The sequence below is a fragment of the Pseudophryne corroboree genome, chromosome 3 (genome assembly GCF_028390025.1).
Source record: "Pseudophryne corroboree isolate aPseCor3 chromosome 3, aPseCor3.hap2, whole genome shotgun sequence".
Classification (NCBI taxonomy): Eukaryota; Metazoa; Chordata; class Amphibia; order Anura; family Myobatrachidae; genus Pseudophryne; species Pseudophryne corroboree.
Window position 1 is genome coordinate 29,047,351 of NC_086446.1, and position 14,828 is coordinate 29,062,178.

Below are 14,828 nucleotides of genomic sequence, written 5' to 3' on the forward strand. Positions count from 1 at the left end.
CTCTACCTCTAAGAAGGGACCTGCTCCAGCAAGGACCCTGTCTGTTCCAAGACTTACCGCGGCTGCGTTTGACGGCATGCCGGTTGAACACCGGATCCTGAAGGAAAAAAGGCATTCCGGATGAAGTCATCCATATCCTGATCTAAAGCCAGGAAGGATGTAACCGCAAAAACATTATCACCGCAATTGGCGAAAATATGTTGCGTAGTGCGAGGCCAGTAAGGCCCGACGGAGGAAATTCAACTGGGTCGATTCCTACATTTCCTGCAAACAGGAGTGTCTATGGGCCTGAAATTGGGGTCCATTAAGGTTCAGATTTCGGCCCTGTCAATTTTCTTCCAAAAAAGAACTAGCTTCAGTCCCTGAAGTTTAGACGTTTGTAAAAGGGGTACTGCATATACAGCCTCCTTTTGTGCCTCCAGTGGCAATTTGGGATCTCAATGTAGTTTGGGTTCCAAAAGTCACATTGGTTTGAACCACTTAAATCTGTGGAGTTAAAATATCTCACATGGAAAGTGGCCATGCTGTTGGCCCTGGCCTGGGCCAGGCGCGTGTCAGAATTGGCGGCTTTATCCTGTAAAAGCCCTTATCTGATTTTCCATTCGGACAGGGCGGAATTGAGGACTCATCCTCAGTTTCTCCCTAAGGTGGTTCCAGCGTTTTCACCTGAACCAACCTATTGTGGTGCCTGCGGCTACTAGGGACTTGGAGGAATCCAAGTTGCTGGATGTTGTCAGGGCCCTGAAAATATTTCCAGGACGGCTGGAGTCAGGAAATCTGACTCGCTGTTTATCCTGTATGCACTCAACAAGCTGGGTGCTCCTGCTTCTAAGCAGACTATTGCTCGTTGGATTTGTAGTACAATTCAGCTTGCACATTCTGTGGCAGGCCTGCCACAGCTAAAATCTGTAAAAGCCCGTTCCACAAGGAAAGTGGGCTCATCTTGGGCGGCTGCCCGAGGGGTCTCGGCTTTACAACTTTGCCGAGCAGCTACTTGGTCAGGGGCAAACACGTTTGCTAAATTCTACAAATTTGATACCCTGGCTGAGGAGGACCTGGAGTTCTCTCATTCGGTGCTGCAGAGTCATCCGCACTCTCCCGCCCGTTTGGGAGCTTTGGTATAATCCCCATGGTCCTTACGGAGTCCCCAGCATCCACTTAGGACGTTAGAGAAAATAAGAATTTACTTACCGATAATTCTATTTCTCATAGTCCGTAGTGGATGCTGGGTGCCCATCCCAAGTGCGGATTGTCTGCAATACTTGTACATAGTTATTGTTACAAAAATCGGGTTATTATTGTTGGGAGCCATCTTTTCAGAGGCTCCTCTGTTATCATACTGTTAACTGGGTTCAGATCACAAGTTATACGGTGTGATTGGTGTGGCTGGTATGAGTCTTACCCGGGATTCAAAATCCTTCCTTATTGTGTACGCTCGTCCGGGCACAGTATCCTAACTGAGGCTTGGAGGAGGGTCATAGGGGGAGGAGCCAGTGCACACCAGTTAGTCCTAAAGCTTTCTTTAGATGTGCCCAGTCTCCTGCGGAGCCGCTATTCCCCATGGTCCTTACGGAGTCCCCAGCATCCACTACGGACTATGAGAAATAGAATTATCGGTAAGTAAATTCTTATTATATAGGGGAGAGAGGGCCGTACAGTGATATATGAGGGGGAAGAACACAGTTCCCGGCACCCACTGGTATGTGGTAGTAGTATTATTATTACAGGTTGAGTATCCCATATCCATATATTCCGAAATACGGAATATTCCGAAATACGGACTTTTTTGAGTGAGAGTGAGATAGTGAAACCTTTGTTTTTTGATGTCTCAATGTAGACAAACTTTGTTTAATGCACAAAGTTATTAAAAATATTGTATTAAATGACCTTCAGGTTGTGTGTATAAGGTGTATATGAAACATAAATGAATTGTGTGAATGTAGACACACTTTGTTTAATGCACAAAGTTATAAAAAATATTGGCTAAAATGACCTTCAGGCTGTGTGTATAAGGTGTATATGAAACATAAATGCATTCTGTGCTTAGATTTAGGTCCCATCACCATGATATCTCACTATGGTATGCAATTATTCCAAAATACGGAAAAATCCCATATCCAAAATACCTCTGGTCCCAAGCATTTTGGATAAGGGAGACTCAACCTGTATTATTATTATATAGGGGAGAGGGGACCGTACAGTGATATATGAGGGGGAATAACACAGCTCCCGGCACACACTAATATGTGGTATTATTATTATATAGTGGAGAGGGGACCGTACAGTGATATATGAGGGGGAATAACACAGCACCCGGCACACACTGATATGTGGTATTATTATATAGGGGAGAGGGGACTGTACAGTGATATATCAGGGGAATAACACAGCCCCCGGCACACACTGATATGTGGTATTATTATATAGGGGAGAGGGGACTGTACAGTGATATATCAGGGGAATAACACAGCCCCGGCACACGCTGATATGTGGTATTATTATTATATAGGGGAGAGGGGACTGTACAGTGATATATGAGGGGAAATATCACAGCCCCCGGCACACGCTGATATGTGGTATTATTATTATATAGTGGAGAGGGGACCGTACAGTGATATATGAGGGGGAATAACACAGCTCCCGGCACACGCTGATACGTGGTGGTATTATTATTATTATTATTATTATATAGGGGAAAGGGGACTGTACAGTGATATATGAGGGGAATAACACAGCTCCCGGCACACGCTGATACGTGGTGGTATTATTATTATTATTATTATATAGGGGAAAGGGGACTGTACAGTGATATATGAGGGGAATAACACATCTCCCGGCACACACTGATATGTGGTATTATTATTATATAGCGGAGAGGGGACTGTACAGTGATATATGAGGGGAAATATCACAGCCCCCGGCACACACTGACATGTGGTATTATTATTATATAGGGGAGAGGGGACCGTACAGTGATATATGAGGGGGTATAACACAGCCCCCGGCGCACACTGATATGTGGTATTATTATTATATAGTGGAGAGGGGACCGTACAGTGATATATGAGGAGAACAACACAGCCCCCGGCACACACTGATATGTGGTATTATTATTATATAGGGGAGAGGGGACCGTACAGTGATATGAGGGGGAATAACACAGCCCCCGGCACACACTGATATGTGGTATTATTATTATATAGGGGAGAGGGGACCGTACAGTGATATATGAGGAGAACAACACAGCCCCCGGCACACACTGATATGTGGTATTATTATTATATAGTGGAGAGGGGACTGTACAGTGATATATGAGGGGGAATAACACCGCTCCCGGCACACACTGATATGTGGTATTATTGTTACACTGCTCAAAAAAATAAAGGGAACACCTAAATAACACATCCTAGTTCTGAATGAATGAAATATTCTTATTAAATATTTTGTTCTAACACAGCTCCCGGCACACACTGATATGTGGTATTATTATATAGGGGAGTGGGGACCATATAGTGATATATGAGGGGGAATAACACAGCTCCCGGCACACACTGATATGTGGTATTATTATACAGGGGAGAGGGGACCATATAGTAATATATGAGGGGGAATAACACTGCTCCCGGCACACAATGATATGTGATATAATTAATATTATTATATTGGGGAGAGCGGGGAATGCAGCCCCCGGCACACGCTGATATGTGGTATTATTATTATATAGGGGAGAGGGGACCGTACAGTGATTTATGAGGGGGAATAACACAGCCCCCGGCACACGCTATGTGGTATTATTATATAGGGTAGAGGGGACCGTACAGTGATATATGAGGGTGAATAACACAGCCCCCGGCACACGCTGATATGTGGTATTATTATATAGGGTAGAGGGGACCGTACAGTGATATATGAGGGTGAATAACAGCCACTGGCACACACTGATATGTGATGATATTATTATTATTATTATTATTATTATTATTATTATATAGGGGAGAGGGGACCGTACAGTGATATATGAGGGGAATAACACAGCTCCCGGCACACACTGATATGTGGTATTATTATTATATAGGGGAGAGGTGACCGTACAGTGATATAAGAGGGGGAATAACACAGCTCCCGGCACACACTGATATGTGGTATTATTATTATATAGGAGACAGGGGACCGTACAGTGATATATGAGGAGAATAACACAGCCCCCGGCACACGCTGATATGTGGTATTATTATTATATAGGGGAGAGGGGACCGTACAGTGATTTATGAGGGGGAATAACACAGCCCCCGGCACACGCTGATATGTGGTATTATTATATAGGGTAGAGGGGACCGTACAGTGATATATGAGGGTGAATAACACAGCCCCCGGCACACGCTGATATGTGGTATTATTATATAGGGTAGAGGGGACCGTACAGTGATATATGAGGGTGAATAACAGCCACTGGCACACACTGATATGTGATGATATTATTATTATTATTATTATTATTATATAGGGGAGAGGGGACCGTACAGTGATATATGAGGGGAATAACATAGCTCCCGGCACACACTGATATGTGGTATTATTATTATATAGGGGAGAGGGGACCGTACAGTGATATATGAGGGGGAATAACACAGCCCCCGGCACACACTGATATGTGGTATTATTATTATTATATAGGGGAGAGGGGACCGTACAGTGATATATGAGGGGGAATAACAGCCACCGGCACACACTGATATGTGATATTATTATTATTATTATTATTATTATTATTATTATATAGGGGAGAGGGGACCGTACAGTGATATATGAGGGGAATAACATAGCTCCCGGCACCCACTGATATGTGGTATTATTATTATTATTATTATTATTATATATAGGAGAGAGGGAGCTGTACAGTGACAAGAGATTACGGAAGTGTTTGCATCAGATTACAGTTCCAGCAGCTCACCAGTGTTTGGCAAACACCGTACTGGTAACACAGAAAATAACTAGAAGTTCCATCTTGAGGTAAGCACCTGTTAGTATACATTGCCAGTGTTACAGCTGTATATTGAGATTCCACTACCTGTAATAGTGCAGGCTCACATTCTCCTATAAGGAGCCCCTTGTTTTGGTAATACGGAAGTACAGATGTGTCCACATACACCTTTCTATATCCCGCCATGTATGGCACGGATTTGCATGCCATAGACTCAGAGATTTAACCATGCCTTGTGATTTTTCTTAATTTGCTTCTTTAATATGTTACTTTATACATATTCTATTATGGCAAACAAAAATTTCAAGATTCATCTAATCGCTACTCGTAAAAAACAGCTTAGCCGTGTTTTGCATGTTGTGCCAAATTGGTTAAAAAGAAAAGATGTAAGTGGACACTTCTGTATGTGCTGCATGTTCACACTCAGACTCACCGGGGGAATTCAATTAGCTGTGGTTATTTACCTAAAGCTAATTGAAGCATCTAGGCTATTCAGTTTGTCTTGAAGGCAGCTCACAGGCTGCAGTTACTGGGGGTTTTCTCTTACGTCCTAGTGGATACTGGGGTCTTGTACTTTATTACCATGGGGGTATAGATCGGGTCCACTGGAGCCTTGGCACTTTAAAACTTTAGTGTGTGTATGTGTGTGCTGGCCCCTCGCCTCTATGCCCCTCCTACCAGACTCAGTTTAGAAAAATGTGCCCAAGGAGCCGGGTGCACTTCTCTGGCGCTCCAGAGATTTTTTTCTTTACTTAAATGTAGTTTATTATTTTCAGGTAGCTCTGTTTGGCAGGCAGGCTACCTGCTTCGTGGGACTTAGAGGGGGGACCAAACCAACCTCCTGATGGTTAATGGTTTGTAATCCCAGCTGACAGGACACTGAGCTCCTGAGGTACTGATCACACATCGTTAGTATGTGTGCACACACCGGCAGCTAGCCTCCACCCTTTAACAGATGCCGAAGATACTGGTGCAGTGAGTGTTACACCGGGGTCCCGGTTAGTGGGTCCCCAGTGCGGAATGGCGGCAGGTCACGGGCCCGGAGCTGTGGTGCCCGCTGCGGACATACTGGCTCAGGCTTTGGACATGGTGGAGTATGCTCAATTCCATTCTCGCCCTCTGCAGAAGCTGATTCTTGCCAAGTGGGACGGCCTGCCTCACCGGATCAGGTCTCACATGATCTCCTTGTCTCCGGAGGGCCGTCTGTCACTGAGCTGGTGGCTCCGAGACCAACGTTTTAGCAGGGGTCGTCCCTTCTGGATCTCCAACTGGGTCCTTCTAACGACGGATGCCAGTCTGAGAGGTTGGCGCGTGGTGTTGGAGCAACACTCCCTTCAGGGTCGGTGGACCCAAGAGGAGTCTCTCTTCCCGATAAACATTCTGGAGTTGGGGCGTGGCCAAGGCGGACATGGAGTAGCACACAGGCTCTGTGGCTCTCCAGCTTCATTATCCTATAACTAGATCCTGTGTCCCCCCCTGGGCCCGAAAATAGCCCCATACCTGTGGGAACTCTTGGTGGGGTCGCCGTGTCGGACAGGGAGCTGTACCCTCGATTCCCGCTGCAGCCGGACTGTCTGTGCGAGCCGGGGCCAGCTACACCACGTGACCCGCTCTCCTTTCCCCGCGCTGGAGACTGCTGTCCGTCTCCGCTCCTGCTGCCGCTGTGTGGAGCCGAGACGAGGAGACTCTGCCTGACCTCTGCTACGGCACTGCCGCGGGTCCCGCCGCCGATCCCCTGATCACCACTGCGGCTTCTGCTCTACTCCCCTGTCTGCCTCTCGGAGTGGCACTTACACTGCTGGGGGGACGGAGCTGGCCTCGGAGGGAGACGTGTGGGAGCATCTGTGTCTGCAGATCTCCCTACACTATATTTCTCTATCGTCCTAGTGGATGCTGGGGTTCCTGAAAGGACCATGGGGAATAGCGGCTCCGCAGGAGACAGGGCACAAAAAGTAAAGCTTTTTCAGATCAGGTGGTGTGCACTGGCTCCTCCCCCTATGACCCTCCTCCAGACTCCAGTTAGATTTTTGTGCCCGGCCGAGAAGGGTGCAATCTAGGTGGCTCTCCTAAAGAGCTGCTTAGAAAAAGTTTAGCTAGGTTTTTTATTTTACAGTGATTCCTGCTGGCAACAGGATCACTGCTGCGAGGGACTGAGGGGAGAAGGAGTCAACTCACCTGCGTGCAGGATGGATTGGCTTCTTGGCTACTGGACATCAAGCTCCAGAGGGACGATCACAGGTACAGCCTGGATGGTCACCGGAGCCGCGCCGCCGGCCCCCTTGCAGATGCTGAAGTCAGAAGAGGTCCAGAATCGGCGGCTGAAGACTCCTGCAGTCTTCTAAAGGTAGCGCACAGCACTGCAGCTGTGCGCCATTTTCCTCTCAGCACACTTCACACGGCAGTCACTGAGGGTGCAGGGCGCTGGGAGGGGGGCGCCCTGGGAGGCAAATGAATACCTATAAAGGCTAAAAATACCTCACATATAGCCCCTAGAGGCTATATGGAGATATTTAACCCCTGCCTGATTTTTCTAAATAGCGGGAGACGAGCCCGCCAGAAAAGGGGCGGGGCCTATCTCCTCAGCACACGGCGCCATTTCCTCTCACAGCTCCGCTGGTCAGGACGGCTCCCAAGTCTCTCCCCTGCACTGCACTACAGAAACAGGGTAAAACAGAGAGGGGGGGGCAAATTTATGGCAATATTTTGATATAACAAAGCAGCTATAAGGGAGCACTTATTATAAGGCTATCCCTGATATATATATAGCGCTTTTGGTGTGTGCTGGCAAACTCTCCCTCTGTCTCCCCAAAGGGCTAGTGGGTCCTGTCTTCGTTAGGAGCATTCCCTGTGTGTCTGCTGTGTGTCGGTACGTGTGTGTCGACATGTATGAGGACGATATTGGTGTGGAGGCGGAGCAATTGCCAAATATGAGGATGTCACCCCCTAGGGAGTCGACACCAGAATGGATGCCTTTATTTATGGAACTACGGGATAGTGTCAACACGCTAAAGCAGTCGTTTGACGACATGAGGCGGCCGGACAATCAATTAGTGCCTGTCCAGGCGACTCAAACACCGTCAGGGGCTGTGAAACGCCCTTTGCCTCAGTCGGTCGACACAGACCCAGACGCAGGCACTGACTCCAGTGGTGACGGTGACGATTCAACCGTATTTTCCAGTAGGGCCACACGTTATATGATTTTGGCAATGAAGGAGGCGTTACATTTAGCTGATACTACAGGTACCACTAAACAGGGTATTATGTTGACACTGTTGACCACTCTCTTCTCATACAAACACTACAATCCCTAGGTCTTCAGGACACTGCCCTTTCTTGGTTCTCATCCTACCTATCTAATCGCTCTTTCAGTGTTCACTTCTCTGATTCTACCTCCTCTTCTCTACCTCTATCAGTTGGAGTACCGCAAGGCTCAGTCTTAGGTCCTCTGCTTTTCTCAATCTATACCTCCTCTCTTGGTAAACTAATCAGCTCCTTTGGATTTCAGTATCATTTGTATGCTGATGATACTCAAATCTACCTATCCTCCCCAGATTTGTCACCACCAGTATTGGCTCGTGTCACTGGATGCCTGTCTGCCATTTCATCTTGGATGTCATCTCGCCACCTCAAACTCAACATTTCCAAAACCGAATTAATTATTTTCCCACCAGCTAAGAGTAGTTACCAACCTGATATCTCTATAACTGTTGACAATGCAACTATCCACCCCACCCCACAAGCTCGTTGCCTAGGTGTCACCCTTGACTCTGAACTGTCCTTTGTTCCACACATTCAATCTGTCTCTAAATCATGTTACATGCACCTTAAAAACATATCCAAAATACGCCCTTATCTTACACAAGACACTGCAAAAACTCTAATCCATGCACTCATCATCTCCCGCATTGATTATTGTAATAGTCTCCTTACTGGTCTTCCCAAACATAGGCTATCACCACTTCAATCCATTTTAAATGCAGCTGCGAGGCTAATCTTCCTCGCCAGACGTTCTTCATCTGCTGATCCGCTCTGTCAGTCCCTCCATTGGTTACCGGTATTCTACCGTGTCAAATATAAAATACTTTTACTTACATACAAGGCTATTAACCAAACTGCACCATCATACATCTCCTCACTCATCTCAAAATATCTCCCTACCAGACCTCTCCGCTCTGCACAAGATCTGCGTCTCTCATCCACATGCATTACCTGTTCCCTCTCAAAATTACAGGACTTTACCCGGGCTTCACCCACTCTGTGGAATGCACTCCCACGCACAATAAGACTCTCCTCTAGTCTCCAAACCTTTAAACGTTCTCTGAAAACTCATCTCTTCAGACAAGCCTACCAAATTTCAGACCCACACACATAACCTTCACAGCTTCCCTATCAAGTTACATCCCCTCTGTACAGTCCACATAAACTCACATTTTGTCTTCCAACATTGCTGGGTGATCATATCATATAAGAACCTAGCAACCTGGGGAACCATTATGTGACAGGTAGCATCTATCCTTGTGTATCAATGCCTATTTCCCTATAGATTGTAAGCTTGCGAGCAGGGCCTTCCTACCTCTGTCTGTCTGTCTGTCTGTCTTTGCCCAGTTTTGTTCTATAATTGTTGTTCTAATTGTAAAGCGCAACGGAATATGCTGCGCTATATAAGAAACTGCTAATAAATAAATAAATAAATGTGGGGTATGAAAAAACTACCTATAGTTTTTCCTGAATCAGAAGAATTAAATGACGTGTGTAATGAAGCGTGGGTTGCCCCTGATAAAAAGCTGATAATTTCAAAGAAATTATTGGCATTATACCCTTTCCCGCCAGAGGTTAGGGAGCGCTGGGAAACACCTCCTAGGGTGGACAAGGCGCTACTACGCTTATCTAAACAAGTGGCGTTACCCTCTCCTGAGACGGCCGCACTTAAAGATCCATCAGATAGGAGGATGGAAAATATCCAAAAAAGTATATACACACATGCAGGTGTTATACTACGACCAGCTGTAGCGACTGCCTGGATGGGCAGTGCTGGGGTAGTTTGGTCAGAGTCCCTGATTGAAAATATTGATACCCTGGACAGGGACAATATTTTACTGTCGTTAGAACAAATAAAGGATGCATTTCTTTATATGCGTGATGCACAGAGGGATATCTGCACACTGGCATCACGGGTAAGTGCTATGTCCATTTCGGCCAGAAGAGCTTTATGGACGCGACAGTGGACAGGCGATGCGGATTCAAAACGGCATATGGAAGTTTTGCCGTATAAAGGGGAGGAGTTATTTGGAGTCGGTCTATCAGATTTGGTGGCCACGGCTACAGCCGGGAAATCCACCTTTCTACCTCAAGTCACTCCCCAACAGAAAAAGGCACCGACTTTTCAACCGCAGCCCTTTCGTTCCTTTAAAAATAAGAGAGCAAAGGGCTATTCATATCTGCCACGAGGCAGAGGTCGAGGGAAGAGACAGCAACACGCAGCTCCTTCCCAGGAACAGAAGCCCTCCCCGGCTTCTACAAAAGCCTCAGCATGACGCTGGGGCTTCTCAAGCGGACTCGGGGACGGTGGGCGGTCGTCTCAAAAATTACAGCGCGCAGTGGGCTCACTCGCAGGTAGATCCCTGGATCCTGCAGATAATATCTCAAGGGTACAGGTTGGAATTAGAGACAGATCCACCTCGCCGTTTCCTGAAGTCTGCTTTACCAACGTCCCCCTCCGAAAGGGAGACGGTTTTGGAAGCCATTCACAAGCTGTATTCTCAGCAGGTGATAGTCAAGGTACCTCTTCTACAACAAGGGAAGGGGTATTATTCCACTCTTTTTGTGGTACCGAAGCCGGATGGCTCGGTAAGGCCTATTCTAAATCTGAAGTCCTTGAACCTGTACATAAAGAAGTTCAAGTTCAAGATGGAGTCACTCAGAGCAGTGATAGCGAACCTGGAAGAGGGGGACTTTATGGTATCCTTGGACATCAAGGATGCGTATCTCCACGTTCCAATTTACCCCTCACACCAGGGGTACCTCAGGTTCGTTGTACAAAACTGTCACTATCAGTTTCAGACGCTGCCGTTCGGATTGTCCACGGCACCTCGGATCTTTACAAAGGTAATGGCCGAGATGATGATTCTTCTTCGAAGAAAAGGCATATTAATTATCCCATACTTGGACGATCTCCTAATAAGGGCGAGGTCCAGAGAACAGCTAGAGATGGGATTAGCACTGTCTCAAGAAGTGCTAAAACAGCACGGGTGGATTCTGAATATTCCAAAATCCCAGTTAATGCCGACAACTCGTCTGCTGTTCCTAGGGATGATTCTGGACACGGTTCAGAAAAAGGTTTTTCTCCCGGAGGAAAAAGCCAAGGAGTTATCCGACCTTGTCAGGAACCTCCTAAAACCAGGAAAGGTGTCTGTACATCAATGCACAAGAGTCCTGGGAAAAATGGTGGCTTCTTACGAAGCAATTCCATTCGGCAGATTCCACGCAAGAATTTTCCAAAGGGATCTGTTGGACAAATGGTCAGGGTCGCATCTTCAGATGCACCTACGGATAACCCTGTCTCCAAGGACAAGGGTGTCTCTTCTGTGGTGGTTGCAGAGTCCTCATCTATTGGAGGGCCGCAGATTCGGCATACAGGATTGGATCCTGGTGACCACGGACGCCAGCCTGAGAGGCTGGGGAGCAGTCACACAAGGAAGAAACTTCCAGGGAGTATGGACGAGCCTGGAAACGTCTCTTCACATAAACATTCTGGAACTAAGAGCAATATACAATGCTCTAAGCCAGGCAGAACCTCTGCTTCAGGGAAAACCGGTGTTGATCCAGTCGGACAACATCACGGCAGTCGCCCATGTGAACAGACAGGGCGGCACAAGAAGCAGGAGTGCAATGGCAGAAGCTGCAAGGATTCTTCGCTGGGCAGAGAATCATGTGATAGCACTGTCAGCAGTGTTCATCCCGGGAGTGGACAACTGGGAAGCAGACTTCCTCAGCAGACACGATCTTCACCCGGGAGAGTGGGGACTTCATCCAGAAGTCTTCCACATGCTGGTAACCCGTTGGGAAAGACCAATGGTGGACATGATGGCGTCTCGCCTCAACAAAAAACTGGACAGGTATTGCGCCAGGTCAAGAGATCCGCAGGCAATAGCTGTGGACGCGCTGGTAACGCCTTGGGTGTACCAGTCGGTGTATGTGTTTCCTCCTCTGCCTCTCATACCAAAAGTATTGAGAATTATACGGCAAAGAGGCGTAAGAACGATACTAGTGGTTCCGGATTGGCCAAGAAGGACTTGGTACCCGGAACTTCAAGAGATGATCACGGAAGATCCGTGGCCTCTACCTCTAAGGAGGGACTTGCTTCAGCAGGGTCCCTGTCTGTTTCAAGACTTACCGCGGCTGCGTTTGACGGCATGGCGGTTGAACGCCGGATCCTAAAGGAAAAAGGCATGCCGGAAGAAGTCATTCCTACTTTGATTAAAGCAAGGAAGGAAGTAACCGTGCAACATTATCACCGAATTTGGCGAAAATATGTTGCGTGGTGCGAAGATCGGAGTGCTCCGACGGAGGAATTTCAACTGGGTCGATTCCTACATTTCCTGCAATCAGGATTGTCTATGGGTCTCAAATTGGGATCTATTAAGGTTCAAATTTCGGCCCTGTCGATTTTCTTTCAAAAAGAATTGGCTTCAGTCCCTGAAGTCCAGACCTTTGTTAAGGGAGTGCTGCATATACAGCCTCCTGTGGTGCCTCCAGTGGCACCGTGGGATCTCAATGTGGTTTTGGACTTTCTAAAATCTCATTGGTTTGAACCACTAAATAAGGTGGATTTGAAATATCTCACTTGGAAAGTGACCATGCTTCTAGCCCTGGCTTCTGCCAGGAGAGTATCAGAATTGGCAGCTTTGTCTTACAAAAGCCCATATCTGATTTTCCATTCGGACAGGGCAGAACTGCGGACTCGTCCGCATTTTCTCCCTAAGGTGGTGTCAGCATTTCATCTGAACCAGCCTATTGTAGTGCCTGCGGCTACAAGTGACTTGGAGGACTCCAAGTTACTGGACGTTGTCAGAGCATTAAAAATATATATTGCAAGGACAGCTGGAGTCAGAAAATCTGACTCGTTGTTTATATTGTATGCACCCAACAAGATGGGTGCTCCTGCGTCTAAGCAGACGATTGCTCGTTGGATCTGTAGCACAATCCAACTTGCACATTCTGTGGCAGGCCTGCCACAGCCTAAATCTGTAAAGGCCCACTCCACAAGGAAGGTGGGCTCATCTTGGGCGGCTGCCCGAGGGGTCTCGGCATTACAACTTTGCCGAGCAGCTACGTGGTCAGGGGAGAACACGTTTGTAAAATTTTACAAATTTGATACTCTGGCTAAGGAGGACCTGGAGTTCTCTCATTCGGTGCTGCAGAGTCATCCGCACTCTCCCGCCCGTTTGGGAGCTTTGGTATAATCCCCATGGTCCTTTCAGGAACCCCAGCATCCACTAGGACGATAGAGAAAATAAGATTTTACTTACCGATAAATCTATTTCTCGGAGTCCGTAGTGGATGCTGGGCGCCCATCCCAAGTGCGGATTATCTGCATAAATTGTACATAGTTATTGTTAACTAATTCGGGTTATTGTTGAAGGAAGCCATCTTTCAGAGGCTCCGCTGTTATCATACTGTTAACTGGGTTTAGATCACAGGTTGTACGGTGTGATTGGTGTGGCTGGTATGAGTCTTACCCGGGATTCAAAATCCTCCCTTATTGTGTACGCTCGTCCGGGCACAGTACCTAACTGGAGTCTGGAGGAGGGTCATAGGGGGAGGAGCCAGTGCACACCACCTGATCTGAAAAAGCTTTACTTTTTGTGCCCTGTCTCCTGCGGAGCCGCTATTCCCCATGGTCCTTTCAGGAACCCCAGCATCCACTACGGACTCCGAGAAATAGATTTATCGGTAAGTAAAATCTTATTATAAACTAATAGTGGCTCCTTGGCTGGGCTGCCCCTGTGGTTTATTGCTATATACTGGGACACAGTGTGAGACAATTGATACATTATCCTGTTGGCCCTCAGCAGATGCTTCCGGGCAGCATCTAGACAGGCTGTCCCTGGACAGATTTGCTATACTGCCCTCTCCATACACACCCACTGGACAGTTTTGATATACTATATGTCCATAGGCGGCAGCTGGGCAGTTTTGATATACTTCACAGTTACACACGTAGCACCTGGACAGTTCTGATATACTATAATTTATGGCTCTCTATTACCGGCTTGGCTGCAATGGTTAAACCACATCAATCTGCCGCGGCTAGAAACCCTCCGACACGGTCCCAACAGGGGGGGGAGTTACAGTCGACCTCATCACCGCCTTCTCCGTCGGCTGGCTCCTCTTCTGCGGAGGCTACAGATGCGGCATTGCAAAAGGTGCTGGATGCGGTCACAGCCAGCGAAGTCCGCTTGGCCGACAGGATCGGTCAGGTCCAGGCGGACTTATCCATTATTCATCAGGACCTTCAGTGGGTGCGAGAGAGAGTCGGTGAAGTCGAGACGCGCGTATCCACGTTGGAGGACACGATTACGCCAATCGGCAGACGTACTTCTGCCCTGGAGTCGCAGATGTTGGAGGTAAATAAAAAGATGACCGATATGGAGGGGAGATTGAGGCGGAACAACGTGCGCTTCGTCGGCCTCCCTGAGAAAGAGGAGGGTGCCTCCCCTGAAAAATTTCTTGAGAAGTGGCTGTTGGACGCGTTTGGAGCGGAGGAATTCACCTCGCATTTTGCAGTGGAACGCGCTCACAGAGTTCCGATGCGTCCTTTACCTCCCAGGGGCACCCCCCCGTACGT

General features: G+C 47.5%; 1 protein-coding gene across 2 annotated transcripts in view; it reads left to right on the top strand.

Moving 5' to 3' along the window:
* The first annotated feature begins 4,884 nt into the window (after window positions 1-4,884).
* LOC135054588 (zinc finger protein OZF-like) overlaps window positions 4,885-14,828 on the top strand; it is a 123,924-nt gene continuing 113,980 nt past the window's right edge. For both annotated transcript variants that reach the window (XM_063957756.1, XM_063957757.1), the window contains exon 1: window positions 4,885-5,010. The gene's annotated coding sequence lies outside the window, so the exon portion shown is untranslated. The remainder of the gene's footprint in view (window positions 5,011-14,828) is intronic.